An 18,293-nucleotide genomic window follows, 5' to 3' on the forward strand; every position below is an offset into this window, starting at 1 on the left:
CTACTGACCATTCTAGCTTAGCTACACAGGACTGTAGAGGACTGGTGTTTTTCCCTGTGATCCTGCAACTAACTGGGAGCTGTGGCTTGCTGCTGCTGTCCAGCAGCATGAGAAAGTATTGTATTGCATATGGCTAGTTGGGAAAAAAACAAAATTCAAACTATGAAGTATGGTTTCCACTGAATGCACACTGCTTTCAAACCACTGTTAAATGAAAAAAATCACATCATGAGCTTGTGAAAGGATGGAAAAACACATAACATGCCAACAGCAACCATATAAGTACTGCACTGGCTATGGCACGATGAGACTAATCCAAACTTTACAACAATTTTAGAGAAAAAAAACTGGCTCCACTTCTTGCATTGCAAAGGAGCTTAATACACTGTCGTGAAAACCAGTATTTTATTAGGACAAAGGAAAATTACAGGAATTTGTCCTGATGAACTGTAGCTAGTAAGATAACTCCAGCACTGCTACCCTATTTTCAGAGCTCTATTTATTTTTTCCCCTTTTCACACACTTCATTTAGATCTTGGGAAGGACTTGGAAAAGAATAGATTGAGTGAGATACTCCTCACACAGCAGAGGAAGCAAACTGGGATAGACTATGCAGGAGAGGAAACTGAGGAACTGGGTCATATGAGAAACATGCAGAGCTCCTGTTCATGTAGGAAAAGCCTTGGACTTGGCTGCCACTGTCACCAGAGTGGGAGAAGCAAGGATGCCAAAGCATGCAGATAAGTAACTTGGAGAAGGCTTGCTGGTCAGGAAGTAGTGCTTCCCATTCCTGGCAAACTGTACAATGTTGATGCTGTGGTATAGTCATTGTAATTGCAGGAGAAAAAAAAAATATATATATATATTAGGGCCTTAGTTTTTGCAGCTTACATTGTGTAGAGGGACCATTTTGTAACTGACAAACAATATGCAAATAAGATATCTGTTTACATGTTGAGTTTTTAAAATTTATTTAAAAGTCTAGGGAGACTGGTAATAGTAACTGAACTGAAAATAGTTTCTCACCTCTTATTATGCTGTTCTCAGTATGTTAGTCTATGACTTCTTTTGTGAAATTCTAGTAGAAAAATGGGGAGAAGGTAAAGAACAGGACAGAGAGAAATGAAGCAGAAGACTATGAAAAACTAACTAGATGAAGTGCCTTAAAGAGAGAAGACCTCATGTAATCTGCAAAATTGCACAATACTTTGAAAATTCACCCTAAGTCGAGTCTCATTTGGAAAGAGATACTTCTATTGCATATCTAGCTACCTTTAAGAATGTTTTGGATATTAACAATCTATCCAAACCAAAAGAAAAACCCAAATTTGTCACACAGTCAATCTCAAGTACTTAAAAACAAAGTGTTCAGTAGATACATGATAAAGAGACCCTCGACACAACAGACAAGTTAAATGCAGCCGGCTATTTTTTCTTAGCAGAACAAACAGCAGGTTGTCTTGGGTAACTACATTCTGCCTATCTAAAACTCCCTGCTGTCTCCACTGAGAACTATACCCTTCACTTTCTCAAGCCATTTACAAAGTGTCAAAGGAACATTTCCAGAGAAAGGTGGTATACAAATGTTGGATTATAATTACCCAGAACACCTTTGTTAGTAGAAGGCTGTTCCATTCCAAAAAAGAAGATGCAGAATATAACCAGAAGGAATGCAAGTAGGGGCCAGCAAAGCTTGCCTTAACTTTCTCACAATGGTGGCAGTGATAACTTGCCATACATTGCATTTGAAGCCTGCTGTACCACTCTTTAAACCTGTCTATGAGCACCCAAATGTTCTGGCCATCTGGCTAACCACAAAGAAAATGGGCATGCAGTAAACAAAAGCCATGTTATTAACTCACATGGTAAACAGGCACAGTGTGTCCTTTTTTGAAAACTGTGTGTGTGTGCATGTGTGTATGTGTGTGTGTGTGGGTAGGGGGATGTAAGAGAATGAGGGAAGTGAGGTGGTCAAAGAAGACCAGTGGTGAGGACATGCCTACTCTGACTTATCACAGGATTTTTTTTGCTGATTTAACTGGGTTAATTCACTATTAGAAACACTCCAAACTGGGTAATTCCCAAATACCAACTTAAGTTGAGGAGACAGGACAGGTTCTTTATCCTCAGAGCTGTGGTTTGTCATGGGTAAGCAATACATCCATTGTATTTTCTTGGTTTCTTGGTCCAGGTCAAACCTATAGGACACATACTGTGTGCCTCGTCATTAGGCCACATATTATTCAAGGGTCTAAAAAAGAAGAACAAAAGAAAACAGTACACCTGGAATAGATGCTGTCTTAGTATCTGAAACAAAGTTGAGAGCTGGACCCACTAAATCAGTGCAAGGCCTTGTTTCTCTTTTCTAGTCCTCATCAACAATAATAACAAGTTTCTCAGACACATTCTTTCACTGCAAGTGGGATCCTCCAGGCAACCTGTGAACTAGACAGGAATCTTCCCTCCACTTCAAAGATGGGAAAGCACAGAATCAGAATGCTGAATAGCCTGGCCTAGTGCATATGAGTGAGGGGCACAGATGAGAGTCAGCTTTCAGTTGTGAGTGGGAAGCCCATGCATGAAAGGATGCTAAATGGCTTTTGCCATTTAAATATATAACAGTTGTATGGAAACCTCTCTTAAACCAGTCCAAATAACAGGTATGACTTACCTTAACAAAAAGTTTCATTTGTGGATGGAGGTATAGATAAGTGGTACAGCATATATTTAGGGTACCCAAGGCCTTTCCCCCAAAAAAGTTTTCTTTTTAAGGTGGTTTGTGCCAGAGATAAATGCCTTTTCTTAGTCTTCCAGAGAAAAAAGGACTTAAACTCTATTTCCCAGGAAAAAGTACCTTTCCCTGCCATATGGAAACCTAGACTACCTATGTTGATCTTCATTTTGCTCACTGGAGGAGTGACTATCTGAATGGAGAGACTGGGTTGGATCTGATACCCACTGGACCAAGGAAGGGGCACTTAGTTGAAATACAACATGCTATGGAAACTTGATAAGGTACTTTCTGTTCTCTACCTTGTCCTAATATCTCTACTCCTGGGTGGGTAGATAAGCTCATTTGGATTTTAAGAGCTATGTTTTGAGAGGGAGTAAGCAGATTAATGTTCTTCCCCCAAGATGTCCATGTCCTCATTCCTGGAACCTATGCAAATGTTAGTTACATGGCAAAGAGGAACTAAAACTGCAGATGGAATTATAGTTGCTCATTAGCTGACCCTGAAGATGGGGAGATTGTCTGGAATTATCTGAGTGGGCTCATGTAAGTGGAAGAGGGATTGGAAGAGAAGAATCCAGGAATATGGCAGCATGAGAAGGATCTGACTCAACAGTGCTGACTCTGAAGATGGAGGAGAAGGCCAGGAGCCAAGTCAAGTAGGTGGCCTCTAGAAGCCGGAAAAGGCAAGGAAATGGGTTTCCCCTTAGAGTCTCAAGAAGGAATTCAGCCTGGTGATACCTGTACCTCAGCTCAATGAGCATGTTGGATTTCTGATTTATAGAACTGTAAGGTAATTAAATATGTATTGTTTGAAGCAATCAGATTTGTGGTAACTTGTCACAGCAGCAACAGAAAGCTAATATATTTTCCTATTTTCTTTCACCAGTAATAAAGCTAATGATGACAGTTAATATATTTTTTTGAGTTCTTACCATGGGCTAACTATTGTTCAAAGCATTTTAGTGTATTAGCTCATTTAGTCATTTACAGTCATTCTGTGGAAGGAAGGTCACACCACGGTAAACGGTAGAGCCAGAATTTAAGTGCAGCTGACTTGTTCCATAGAGTTAATACTGTGCTGATACTGAATTTAAAAATCCTCTTTTGCCTCTTGGATTGAACTTTTGGCTACTATAGAGATTTGCTTACAGAGGCAATGAACTTGTAGTCACCTAGATCCACTCTTAATTTTTGACTTTGTCGTTTCCAATCTGTAAGAGCTCAGTCAATCTGCTCAGTTTAGCTGAGGTTTAGTAACAATCCACAATGAGGGAGAAATGTAACCTATCTCTGAGAATGGATGCGAGAATCAACAAGATGGCACCAATGTCTGATGGATAGTAGGTGATAAACATTTCTTGAGTCTATATATGAAGGAGGGGACTCTGGTCATTCTGTCCTCAAAAGGAGAAGTTACATTTTGTAACACTTGAAGAGACAACTGCATGGATGATGATAAATTCTGTAGCTTTTCCTGTTATACTGTGTATGGCTAAAGTGGTAGAGTGCCTTGCACATGGCCCTGGGCTCAACTCCCAATATCACCATCAAAAAAAAAAAAAAAAAAAAAAAAAAGAAAGCCAGTCTGTGTGTATAGTTTTGAGAGCATCCAGAAGGATGATCCAATATGAAAGTCAAGTTGAGTGAGAAAGAGCAAACCAGTCATAGGTCCATACATCAAAAAGGTATCTTTATAGCTCAGGAGAACAAAATTAGGATCTGTGGACAGAATTTTAAAGAGGCAGATTTCAGATAAATAGAAAGGAGAACGGTCTGAGGATAGAAGTCTTCTAAAGTGACAGAGGTGTGTTGTTCCTGTCTGTAGAAATAAGAAAGCAGAAAGCCCTGGAGAGTCATATAGGAAGGGGTTTCTGCAGTCCCTGGGGCTAGGCCTGGTGGCCTCAGAGGTCCTTCCAACCAGCTCTCATTGTGTTTTACTAGTGCCTAACACACTGGCTGCATCACCAAAATGAGGACTCCAATAAGGCAAAACTTTGGTGAGGGTTCTAATTTTCACGGCCCATGGCGTAACTGAAGGATGTGAAAATGCCACCACCATTTACAGACTGAGGATCAAGAATATCTCGGGAAGTTAAAGTCCCATCAGACTTATCATATAAATAGATTCTACCTTCTTATGTCTCTAGTACACCCATATAGCATACCTAACTCAAACCACAAATGATCAAACCATGGAGAAAAACAATCGGGAAGAGATAGACTTGTGGTATAAACTCCATCTGATCCATGGTCCAGGACTGCATATGCTCTACTGGCTGTTCAGTCTGAATTGTTCTATCTGCTGGAGGCAGGCAACACATTGCTGTATGAGGGTGCTATAACCATATATGCATTTAATGGAGAAAAGTATTTTTTCTCCATGAACCTAGACCCACTGAATCAAATCTATTCTGGGTCTTAGGAATCTTGATTTTTAACAAGCTCTCTAGGTGCTTCTTTTATACACTAGCCTTTGAGAAGCACTGTCTCATGGATGTCTATTGTATTTCTATCAATTTCCTATAGGGCTGGATATAAAATGTCATTTAAGACATAAAAAAGTGAAAGGTTATAGAAAGAGGTAAGGTTTGGTTTGGGACAGAAAAGGAGAACAGTTGCTGGGAGGCAGCGAAAACAAAGAGTAAAAAAACTATGAAAAATAATGTTACAGTTCTATTTTACATATTTTAAAAATCCCACCAAAAGCTACACTCACTAAGAAGCAGGAAACATAGTGACATTTCTTTATTCTCTGTAGAAGACAGGATGTTGAACAGCATTCCCAACTTGAGGCAAGGCTGACTACTGCATGTTAAGGAATTAGTGATTCCTTCATCTTTCTAAAGAAAGATCCTCGATTAAAGGTTGACAAAATGCCATTGGGGGTTGTGAATCCTTCACATTTACTACTTTTTCACTTAGAAAATTCTTCCATACAAAGAAATTCCCCCTTGTTTTCGCAGGTCATGCCTAATATAAGTCTATCCCACAAGCTACCTTACTTCCTAGGGAACACATGTATTAATTTTCTCCTTCTTACTTTTTCCCAGACAGCAAGAGATTTTCTTTTAAGCTGTATAAAATAACATTAATAGAAGACAGCAAGAATGTGCCTTCAATGCATTCATTAACCACATTCCATTGAATAATTAGATAGTGAAAGCATAGTGGCTTTGTGGTTTAGGAAATAATTGTAAACACAGAGAAAATTGTCTGTACCCTCCAAATATACTCAAGACATTGGAGCCTGTGGTTGGTTTTTTTTTTTGCCTCTGATGAGCTTGGATCCTATATTCCAACAGTGCAGGAAAAGATCGTGAAGAGGCAGAATAATTACGCAGTGACACAGGCACTATCATTATTAGCTAATCACAACCCTAGGGCATTAACGAAATAGTTTCTCTTTTCCCGTGGGGCCTAATTATTCTACAATAACCACACCTCTCATTGGGGAGTGAGGAGAGTAACAGTGGATAGGAGGAGACACTGTGTTAGATGGCTGTGTAAAGGTCATGAGGCAGTATGATTTCACTGTTTGACACTCTAATGGGATAACATTCCACCCCACAAATACCTGCACCAGCTTCTTTAACTGCCCACTTCCTCTTCACAAGGAAACTGGTAAGCAAGTTGGCTTAAGTGCCAACACTGGGCCAGGCAGAGCATTACTGGTTCTCTAGAGGATTAGTGAGAGGAAGATTCAGAATCTAGATGACTAGATTTTTGATTCTGAATTACTTTTGAGGTTTTTAATTCCATGACAGCAAACATTTTGGAAAGTAAGAACTTGATATAGACAACACACTTTTACTGTCCAAAGTAGTTACACTGTTATTTTCAATTTAGTTTTCATGTCCAAATATGTGTTGGAGCTCTCACTAGTTGATATTGCTAAGAAATCGATGTCATTAGTTCTTAATGAACCAGGGTACCTTTCCGACCTGGCCTTATTTTTAGTGTCTTCCCAGTCCTATGAACAAATACATAAGAAGGAAAAGTGTATTTGGAGCCACAAATTTGAGAGTCATTTTAGATAATTTCAGTATACATGGATCTAGTTAAGAATGGAACAAAGGAGAAAATTGCAATTATTTTCACTTCTAATGATATTTTCCTTATGACCATACAAGTAGAAAAATCCAGAAATAAAATTCTAGTTTCTTAGGAGGTCCTGCTTTGGAATACTTCATGGTGGAAATAACTGTCATTTCACCTGCTACTAATGACCTGTCCCCTTCAGACAAACCATTTACCCCTGTCGGCCTTTGCTTCCTCACCTGGATCATGAATGAGGCAGCTGGACAGACTGCCTTAAAGATTCCTTGCCCCTACACAATGTGTCAATGTGACCAGGCTGTGGCCTCTGGAGTGAAGGGGTGCAGAAAGCAGGTCATATCTTTGGCATCACTGACTACCTGTCTGAGGTCTGGACTTCTTCAGGTGGGGAGGGGGCAGTCTGTCCACACAGCAAGAATGTTCTTCTCTCAGAGTCAGATTTTCCTCTGGATAATATGATCCCAAGGTTAGCCAGTGGCAAGAGGTCATCAGGCACAGTCCTGGATTTAGAAAGCAAGGCTTTGGGCTTGGCTATGCCAGTACATACTTTGGTAGGACTATACTAGCAAGTAGCTGGCACAGAGCATACATCAGTGTGTTGCCTGAAATAAAAACAACTCCCCACAGGCCTGGCACCTGACCCTTGATGCTAAAATCCTGTCTAGACATGGCTGTCTTATTCTGTTTAACCCAGCAGTACCATGTGTCTTTGGTAAGGAGGAGAACTGGTTCTCTAACTTGAAGTTGCATTTGAGGTACTGTGTGAAGTTCTCTGCCACCTTGTGCAGTGAAGTACAAAAGGAGAAAGTAGTGAGAAAACCATCTTCTCCTTGCATTTACATTCTAACATTTTTAGGACGAGCAGGGAGGCATTTGTTTTCCAAAGGCAAGAGATTCAGACAAATACATCTCAGTTTCTTTTTTGGGGGTGAGGGTGGTGGTGACAGGATTTGAACTCAGGACCTTACGCTTGCTAGGTAGGTGCTCTAACACTTGAGCCACTTTGCCAGCTCCCAAAATATCTTAGGCTCTTACTTCAGTTTTAACCTAGTTTATGGCTCTCCAGAGGAGCAGTATTTAGTATAAATAAGTCATTTAATAAGAAAATTAAGTGACTTGCTCTTGTGATTCTTGGTCAACAGGTCTACATTCTCTAGAAACATAATAAAATTGCACTTCCTCTTTATATTTTATAGATCTCAAACCTTCACTCCACCTATGAGTTTTTCTTTGTTTCTAGACCTAACCATTTAGATTCTCAACCTATGAGATAAGTACCCTTTTTTTTTTTTTTTAGAGGCAGTGACCTTAGAACCTCAAGAGCTCTACCACTTGAGCCACAATCCCAGTTGCTTTTGCTTTTTTGGTTTATTTTTCAGGTAGCGTCTCACACTTCTTGCTTGGGTCTAGCCTTGTATTGTGATCCTCCTATACCTTTTGAATAGCTGGGATTACAGAAGTGTATCACCATGCCTAGCCCCTGATTCAAATTCTTGATATCTTATCTGAGTATCAATAATATTTGGGTTTCTGCCCATCAGCTGTGTATTAGCATGAGGGAGAGATAGAGAGGCAAGGCCACGAGGCTGCTGTTGGGGCTACTCTTGAGGGAGACAAGTGAACTGAATCTCTCAGGTACTGTTTTCTGGCTGTGCGAGAGGCATACAAGTAGGTTCAAATGTCAGCAATATCCTGCTGCATTTCTCCTTATGTCTGGAGGCTCATGTGTTCTTCTTCCTCCTTCTTCTTAAAATGATTAATAGAAGGGTTACTTAAGCAAGAATGCGCATAGTCATCATTGCTGGACTTAATATGAATTGTTCAATGTGAGTCCAATTTTCATTCCTGGATAAAATGAATTTCTTTCCTATCCCTATCAGTTCTGAAAACCTAGAAACAGAAAAAGAGGGGCCCAATTCCAAGCACAGTTCTTAAGTGAGGTCTTGGAAATGGATCTGAAATTGGGGTAGACATTTACTAATCTTGTGCAGTTCTGACAAATCAATGGCAGGATGTCTGATGAATCCTCAGTGGTTGAAGCCAGGATCTTGTGGCCAACATCTCAGCTTCACCTGGAGGGGACTGAGGAGATATGTCATACTCAGTTAGGTGGTTAGTAGGGGACAGAGTGGCAAGGTGCAGTAGCTAATATTTTGGGAAGGACATCTTCATGACCTGGTGTTCAACTGTGCCTCACGTGTTTTCTTTTTTAAGGTCACAATCCATTCACTCAGCATTTGTTTGGGTTTTCTGCTTATCAGCTAGGGAGACATGGAGAGGCTAAGCCGTGGGGCAGTCCTTGGGGGCTCCTCTGTATGGAGATACCATATGAACTGACTCCTCCCAGCAGTTTCCTCACTATAGAAGAGGCATGCATATAGGCTGCATTGCATCTATCCAATCTGCTTTCACAATCTAGTCTTTCACCTCTCATTAGACTCTTCCTTTTCCCCTTTGTTTTGGAGTCTTCTCTTTAGCCTACAAATATGTTTACATTTTGTCCATCTTTTAAAAAAAATCAGTTTCTCTTCCTTAAGTGATCCTGCTTTTACAGACTTTTGAAAAAAAAAAATCACCAAATTTCATGAAAAGGTTGTAATTCCAGACTCACATTGCTTCTCTGTCACTACCACAGAACTGTGATGTCTGATCAATTGGATTGGAATGACCACTCAAGAGGGAAGTAACCACCTAAATGCTAAACTTTACATGGCTCTTCTGTGCACTCACCTCTATCCAGCTCCTTCCTGCGTAGCTTCTCTGACACTGGGCTGCCCAGAAGGTGCCTTTCCACTTCCTGGCCCATTTGTGTGTCCCACAAATTTATACAGTCAGTCCCCTCTCTGCCTTGTTGATTCTAATGTAATGATTGCAAGTTTAAGTTAGTTGCCCTGCCTCTGCAGCTAAGTCCCAATCCATTCTTCCAGCTCCAGTTTCTCGTAAACCTGAGGGTTAGATAGTCAATGTATTTCAGAGAAGCCTGTTTATATGGACTTCAGCAACAGCTGCCAAATCAAATCATCTTATGCTCTAAACATTTCCTTCCTCTTAATTCCCTACTAATGAAAGCACTGCTCCACTGGTCACCCAAAGGGAATCACTGAGATCATCTCTAACTTCTTTCCTTTTCTCTCTTTCACATTAAGTTGGTTCCTGAAGTCTAATCACTGACATTCTTGGGGTTGAAAACAAGTCTCAGCTCCACAGCAATAGGTTTCATGGTCCTCCATGGTTATTATTTTCCATACATCACATACTTGTGAAAAATGAGATGAATATACATTTGCTAATTAAATTCTTTATCTGCGCATTCATGTTTGGCACTTATGCCTTCCATTCCATTTCTACTTTATAAAAATCCCACCAATTCTTAAAATTTTTGGCTCAAATGTCAACTTATCTATTAAAATTCCCCTCATTTCCTTAGGACAAACTCTCTCCTGTCATTGACACCAGGTACCTTACCTGTTTGACTGTTCTCCAAGTAGATTTTACAGGCTGGCATGTTTTGCTTCTTTTTGTATGTGGCTGCTATACATGGTATTAACTAAACTAAAAATTTCAATTTTATTGCATAATTTTTCAAGTCTTAAAAAACAGACCTTAGATTATAAACTTCTGAGAACTTGTGACTAGAATGAAGTTTTGTTTTTCCCATCTAACACAGAATATGATTAAACAATTAATACTTGCTTTCTACCAGTGCTAACAGTGATAAACATGGTTATATCACATAGCAACACAGATGACATAGTGAGAATAAAAATCTCATTATGTTGTTGTGATGGACAGAGAACATATTTCTGAGCTCATACTAACATCACAAGGGGATTGGATGTGGACTTGTTGCACAATGTAGAAGACTATGCAGAGCAGTATTTAAAACATGAATCAGTAACACTTATCAAAGCACAGACTTCGGTGTCACCTAGAGCAAAAGCAAACACATGAAGAACCAGAGTCAGTGTCTGTGAGTATTAAAATGCCCACTCAAAACAAAGAACAATGCACTAGGTGAGTGACAGCCTTTAGAATGCATGACAGGATCTGTGTACCTATAGGATGGCAGGATCTCACAAGCAGAGTGGGGCAGAAGTGGAATCTACTTGCATAAATCCGAAGAAGAGGGGGCTTTGAAGTGTCTCTCTACTTCCTCAGCTGTGCAGCTTTATTAAACTTTAAATTAGTTCAGGACTATTAAGAGACTCCAGTCTGCTCTAGGTCAGGGGCATCTCATAAACTGCGGCTGTCCATCCACTGTTACTCTGCCAGCAGGAATCAAGGACCCTCTGGCAGATGAGCACATTGTAATGAATTAGGGAATTAGCTGTGGTTCTGACTATTTTGACCAACAGATTTCTCAGTTATCATTTTTTTGAGGGAAAGAGAAATTTAAAAGTAATTCCATATCAAAACTCCTCCCACTGAGAAATATTTAGCAGCAGGATAATTAATGGCAAAGAAACTGCCATTTACTAGAAAGACACATCATTCCCAACTATTTTACCCAAAATTATGAATTGTAAATGTTCAAAAACTTTGGTTTTCACACAATGCTTCTTTTGAGAAGCCACTAAGGAGTGCCAAGCACAGGTCTCTCCAGCAAAACTGTCTTATTTCTTGGTTGTGTCCTCTACCAAACTTACCCTAAAGGCAGATATTATTCAGAACTTTTTGTTGCATTGAATGTATAAAAAGCAGTACAACTTAAAGAGGATGAAGAAAGTAGATAAGAAGGTTCTTTCCCTTTTCCGCCTTTGACCAGTTCACAAAATTTAACATAAGGTATAAAAATATTAGTTATGAAAAGATTTTTTAAGTGAACAGAAATTATAGTTTATACTTAAAGGCTATTCAAATTATTTTAGTATGGGGGATTTAATAAAATGCTTTTTAAAAAGCTAACACTAGCAAATAAACTTCACAAGAGCAGGAATTGTCAGTTTTGTCCAGTAATGTGCCTCAAGTGTCTAGAATAGTCCCTGGTTAGTAGCAGATGCTCAATAAATATTTTTTGAATGAATGAGATATCTGTCAGGAGATTACAGTCACTACAGTGACATTTTACTTATGGAGCATCATGTGTAATACTTGACTGCATTAATATTAACGAAAATATACATTAATATCAAGACCAAGAGTAGACATAGAAGCTTTCAGAAAAAAAGCATAAAACATTGCAACTTATGGGAAATAAATAAAGAATGGGATGCCAATTCTTTCTGTAGTAAAAAAAGGGTGCAATGATGCTTGACTGATTCGACTCTACAAACAGCTCATTTTACTAACTGGCTTGATTTTGTTTGACAAACCACTTAAGAGAGTGAGCTAAACCACTTAAGAGAACTGATTGCTTTGAGATTTTCTTCCCTGAAAATAAACAATAACCAAAGGTGAGCCTTAAGAAGAAAAAGAGGAGGGCAAGAGACCCAGTATTCCTCCTATGAATAAAGTCTCTGAATTAATAAAGTGCTCTGTATTTTTACAGAATAAATAGTAATACTCTGAACAGCTAAATGGGATCTTACTTTATCTAACCAGCAGAGACATGCCAGAAGGCTATGTGGCATTCTCAGTGCACAGGTAATTAAGGCGTGTGGGCTGAGGTTGATCTGTTGTAGGTGGTTCTCAAAATGAAGTGTTTTTATTTGATACCAGCTTGCACTCCTTCCTTATTCTATTCATATCAGAAAGTTTTAAAAGCCACTCTTTGTAGGTGGGTGCACTGACCCTGTCCATATCATTGAGATGGCTCGAGTGCCTCCTTGGAGATGTGTGCACTGCACTAGATAGGATGACTTTTACACACTGGTCTGAGACTGTTTGTACTTGGCTGTTCCATTGGATTAATTATAAAACCTCTGAAGGCCTGTGTGTGATATGTTTTTTCAAGTGTAAGGGGGAACTATAAATAACAAATTATTCCTACTTTAAAAGCTTAGTATCTTATCTAGAGGGTGAGACACAAGACATGTGTCTGAACAATTGTCCTTCAAAGAAAATATGAGTGTTTTAGTGGAGGGCTGAAAAACTTATTTGGGTAGTAGGGAGGACAGTGGGATGGCACTTACAGGACACCTACTCCATGTTAACACTTCCCTTTCTCCTTCTCTCTTCTGCTTTCAAGGAGCTTCAGGTAACTACTTATGAAGGAGCTGCTACGGATCTGAGTCTCGAGCTATGTAAGGACTTACGTTAGTGATAGTGTGTGGAAGTGAAACTATACTGGAAGACTTTATTAATGGAGGTGGCATTTGCACTAACTCTTTTTCTTTCCTTGATGGTACTGGGGATTTGAAATCAGGGCCTCACCAAGTGCTCTACCACTTGAGCCACACCTCCAGCTCTTTCTGCTTTATTTTATTTTTCAGATACAGCCAGCCTCTAATCACTGTCCTCCTATGTACACTGCTACATTGCTGGGATCACAGGCAGGTATTGCCACACCCAACTTATGTTTTTCTAGATAGGGTCTCACTAACATTTTGTTCAGGATGGCCTTGAACCATAATCTTCCTTTCTCTGCTTCCCAAGTAGTTGGGATTACAGGTGTGGCCCTGCGTTGATTCTTAAATAATAAATGCCAAGGTACTGGAAACCATTTTTATTAATTACTATTAATACTATTAATCACTACAAAACATTTTCATCACAGTTTAATTTATAGAAACAGTATAAACCATACTTTTTAATATTATGTTGAAATACCAATTTTATATCTATATATAATCTTCCCAAGAATATGCACAGCAGTAAATTAGAGGTATATAAGAACTTCATGGAAAGAAAGGGTAGACTAGGCATTCTTGGTAGAGAAAAATTACATGAAGGTGAAAGTCTGATTGCATATTTTGGGGATGAAAGTCTGATTTGCATATTACAGGAATGTGGGCTGCCTAGGGGCAGGTCCTTCTGATATGAAAGGATGGAGCGGTCAGGCATGACATGGAATGCCATGCTCAGGCGTTTGTTTTCTAACTTCGATCACAGTAAGCCAAATAATAAATGGCCAGGCTTGTGGGTGGCTCAAGCATAAGAGCGCCTGCCTAGCAAGCGTGAGGCCCTGAGTGCAACCCCAAAACTGCCAAATAATAATAATAATAATAAATGTCCAAATAGGGATGGTTTTGGCAAGTGTGCAAAATGGATAGAGGGTAGGAGCTTAGCTGGAGGCTATTTTAGTAGTTCCAATGGAACAAAAACAAGGGCCTACTCCATGATAGAGTCAACTGGAGGAAAGACCTACTCACAGGGTGAACTGACTGGTATAAAGACTGATGAGGTGTACTGCTGAATCATGGCTGGCTGTGAGACCCAGCCACTAAGTCCTGTCAGTGACTGAACTAATACAGGGTGAAGGCAGCAGGAAGAATAGCTCAGTGGAAGTTTTTAGTCTTGGACTATATGAAGTTGAAGCATCATTGTAGTAGCCTTAAGGAGATAGCCTCTCTTCGTACCCTTGGTCTGTCTGTCCTGGTCTCTGGGCCTCATCATAATCCACCTTATGTTCCTACTGCCCAGTGCAAGTCACCACTTGGAAGGGATAGTACACACATTTTCATGCACTGGCCCTGCATATACTAAAAGGCTCAGAAACATGGTTCAGTCTGCCTATGAATTGCCTCTTTCCACAGTACACAGGTATCACATGACACAGATGAAAGCACATTTAAGGGTGAATTCCTATTGCCCACTGCTCAAGCAGTTGCTGTGGAGATATAAGTATGTAACAGACAGCATCTGCTAAGCAGTCATCACTATGTGAGAATGGCAGGAACGGTCTGAATCACATCAAAACACCTTCAACCTCGGCTAACCTCAAATATCCAGAAAGGTTCAGCATTTCTCTGGGACTCTGTTGTAGTCTTCAAGGAGGCTTAAAATGGGGGAAAAGACTGCCTAGATTAAGTCCTCAATTTAAAGGGAAAACTCTTTGAAGAGGCATTGGTGGGAATGGAATAATGCTTCTTGCATTTTAAAATGCCTTACCCTATTGAAAGAAATTATCCATTATCTTGAAGTGTGCACTTGACTGAGTCTGCACTTAAAGAAACATTTGGAGAATTTTAAAACATCTTTTTTTTTTTTTTAAAAAAATAAGAAAACAGAAGGTTAGTGAAATAATGTGGTAAATGAATGCAATATTAGGTTTTAGATGGAAAAATGCCAATGAAAGGGTCATCTGTGATTACAGTAGTGCTGCCTTCCAAGCTCTCAAAATTATCAGACAAAAACAATACATCTATGAACAGAATGGGAGACAAATGTTATCTCTCTTTGATACCTAACTGCATGCTTTAAATACAATTTGCATCTTTCTATAAAACACAAAGTCCTCCAAAACAGGTTCAAAACTGAGTATGAAGAAATGACCAGAGTGCTTGCTTAGCAAGTGTGAGGCCCTGAGTTCGAACCCTAGTACTACCAAAAAAAAAAAAAAAGAAATGACCATAAGAATAATTAACTAAATAGGAGACTGGAGCAAACAAAGGAAAAACTATTATATCAAAATAAAACACAAGAACCATGATTAAATTAGGCTTCAAAACATCCATGAGACACTCATCAGAGGCATAATATGCACTTACCTGCTTTTATTCTTCCGTGACTTAATTTCTAATTTTATTCACTGCCATCTGATAATTGCATGAAACACTTATTCTAACCATGGGCAATTTAAACTATTTTAATTTTTATTTCAAGGCCATGAGATAAAGGAACCTATTTATTGCCTAAGGGATTTTTTTTAAAACAAAAATTAAAGCTTAATCTTTCATGTTTTAAAGCCAAGACTGTTTAAAATCATTTATAATAATGCTGTAGGGGGACTTTTTCTGGGTATGCAAAATTGAAAAGCTAAATTTACAATTATTAAAAGAATTAATAGTTTGGGGGATTAAATTGTCCCTTTCCTTTCTAGACGGATTTGTCTGGAGATTAAGAGACATACTTAAAAAGAGGGCAAACTCAAGGCCTGTACTGAAGTGAGGGGATGACATTTGCATCTAGTCATGACAGCATGACTAGGCTTATTTCTGGTACAAACAGTAAGTTTAACCTACTATTATTTAAAAAATAAATAATGGTATTGGCCTTGGGAATGGCTTCCGACTCCCTTTATTTCACAGGAAACTGCCCTGATGAGGTACAGAGTCATGAATACTATCCACATTTTCTGTGGCTTTGAAAAAGTCCCCGATGGAAATAAAACAAATAAATAAGTCTTTCATTTAAAACTCAGATTTATTTTCTTACTTCGCTTAGGAAAAATAATTGAAATGTAGGTTTAAATCATTTCTGCTGCTACAGGATTCTAATAGAGTATTTTTAGATCTTATGCGAAGCATTCCTCAGCAGAGAAGAGAAAAATCACTTTTATTGATGCCTCAGGCAGCAGCATCTAATGCAGGACAGGATACCTCATGAGGAGTATAAGGAAGGACACTTTCCTAGTGATATTTTTTGATTAGAGCAGGAAGAAGGAAAACATCTCCAAACACATTTTCTCTTTCACTGTGACTCAGGAATAAGTGGAATGGTCAAATATGCTTAAAATTCCCAACTGACAAAAACTCAGGCCATCTTCCTATGCTGAGTATCTCCCATTGTCAGAAGGTTACAACAGATTTGTGATCCTTACCATACAAAACAGTCCCCTTCACAGGGGACTGTGTTGAATGTTTGATCCCCACCTGGTGACATTATTTTGATGCCTAAAAGTTCTGGAAACTTTAGGAAGTGGGGCCTACTTGGAGGATGTAGGCCACTGGATGTGTCCTTTTGACATCTTGCCCTGGTCCCTCCTTGTATTCCCTCTCTGTCTCCCATGAAATGAACTGCCTCTTCCACATGCTCTGGCCACCATGATATTCTGCCTCGCCTCAGGTCCAGAAATTCAAAGTCAAGTGACTATGGATTAAATCCTCTGAAACTGTGAGCAAAATAAATCTTTCCTCCCCTTAGGTTGTTTATGTTAGGCATTCTGTCACAGAGACAAGAAAGGTGACTAAGACAAATGGCAATGATACAGTGACATGGATCTTACCTTTCTCTTCTCCTTTCCTTTTCCCTCCTCCCTCTGCTCAGCACCACGGCTTCCTTTCTAGTTTATCAGCATGCCACACTCTGTCCCATTTCATTGCCTTTATAATGCTCTGTCCTCTCCTAAAGACTACCTGGCTTTCACTCAGTTCAGCCTTCTTCCTCTTTTAAGAGATGGACTTTTTTAAGAGCTTTACTCTCTCTATCTTATTCTATCTTATTCTGTTTGATCAGTCTTAACAGCCTTATCTATCACATACATATCATATATTTATTTGCTTATTGTCCATGATCCTTCAGAGACAGAAAGACACCATGAGTGAAGGTAATAGGTCTGTCTCATTCACTGTCATATCTCCAGCACTGGGACAGTATCTAATGCTGTACAGGCACCTTATAGATATTATTTATTTAATCACATTACCTGTACTGATCAGCTATATCCTCTTTGCACTTGACAAGTCTTCTGGTTAGAAATGGAATAAAATGCATAATACTCTGTGCTATTTTAGTGTAATTATTTCATGGTTCTCATATAGGAGAAAAAATTCTTATTTAAGAAAATACTTTGCAATTTCATTTATAAAACAGGTAAATTACAGAGGTCAAATTTTAATGTTTTTTAAGAAAAATCACTTTTTATATAATGACAATCATGTTAAAGATGTTTATTCCTCAAAAGAAGTCATTAAAGATTTACTCAAATAAATTTATGGATCACATTAAAGCTACAATTCCTTAAAAAACTGACTAAAAGTGGATTTTTCCAGGAATACCATTTAACTGTATAAAATCAGGCTCACACATAGTAATGGTATGTTTTTGAAACATTTTAAAGAGTGAAGTCACAACACCTATGTACAATTGCAAAGCAATTTCAGCACATTAAAGATAAATCTACCAGATTTTCCTACATATTGCTTAGATTTCTCCCTCACAACTATACTCCCAGTGAAGTGTCTACACAATGTTTTAAAAAGAGACGAGGGGGTATGGCTCCCTTAAGAGTCACAAGCTCAAGAAGCATGTCTCATTGCTCCCTGAAATCAAAACTCTTGAGAGCCTTGGTCTATAGTATGCTGCAGCTTTCATTTTGTGTTTTTCTGAAAAAAAATCCTGAAGAATTACATTAGGGTTTTGTCAACACTTAGCTAATTATTTGGCCACAGCTGATAGAGGGTATTGGGATTTTCAAAGTTAGAAAGCTTGGAGATTGTCCAGGCCAACAACTTCATGTAACAGTGAAAGGAGGTGAGATCATTTATCAAGGTCTAGAAAATTTAGAGAAAAAGAAAAGCCAGTGAAACATTCTGCTTTTTTTAAAAAAAATAAAACAAAACAAAACCAAATAATGGTTTCTAAGTAACATCATATCTGCCTTGTATGAAAAGAAAAATGGCATCTGCTTTGAATAAGGTAACAAAATTTCTGAAGAAAAAAGATTGTGAATTATATAGTCTAG

At 38.8% G+C, this 18,293-nt stretch overlaps 1 protein-coding gene across 33 annotated transcripts in view; it reads right to left on the reverse strand.

Moving 5' to 3' along the window:
- Window positions 1-18,293, reverse strand: part of Celf2 (CUGBP Elav-like family member 2) — an 808,044-nt gene that overhangs the window by 29,502 nt on the left and 760,249 nt on the right. The window lies entirely within an intron of this gene.

This window comes from Castor canadensis, chromosome 15, assembly GCF_047511655.1.
Source record: "Castor canadensis chromosome 15, mCasCan1.hap1v2, whole genome shotgun sequence".
Classification (NCBI taxonomy): Eukaryota; Metazoa; Chordata; class Mammalia; order Rodentia; family Castoridae; genus Castor; species Castor canadensis.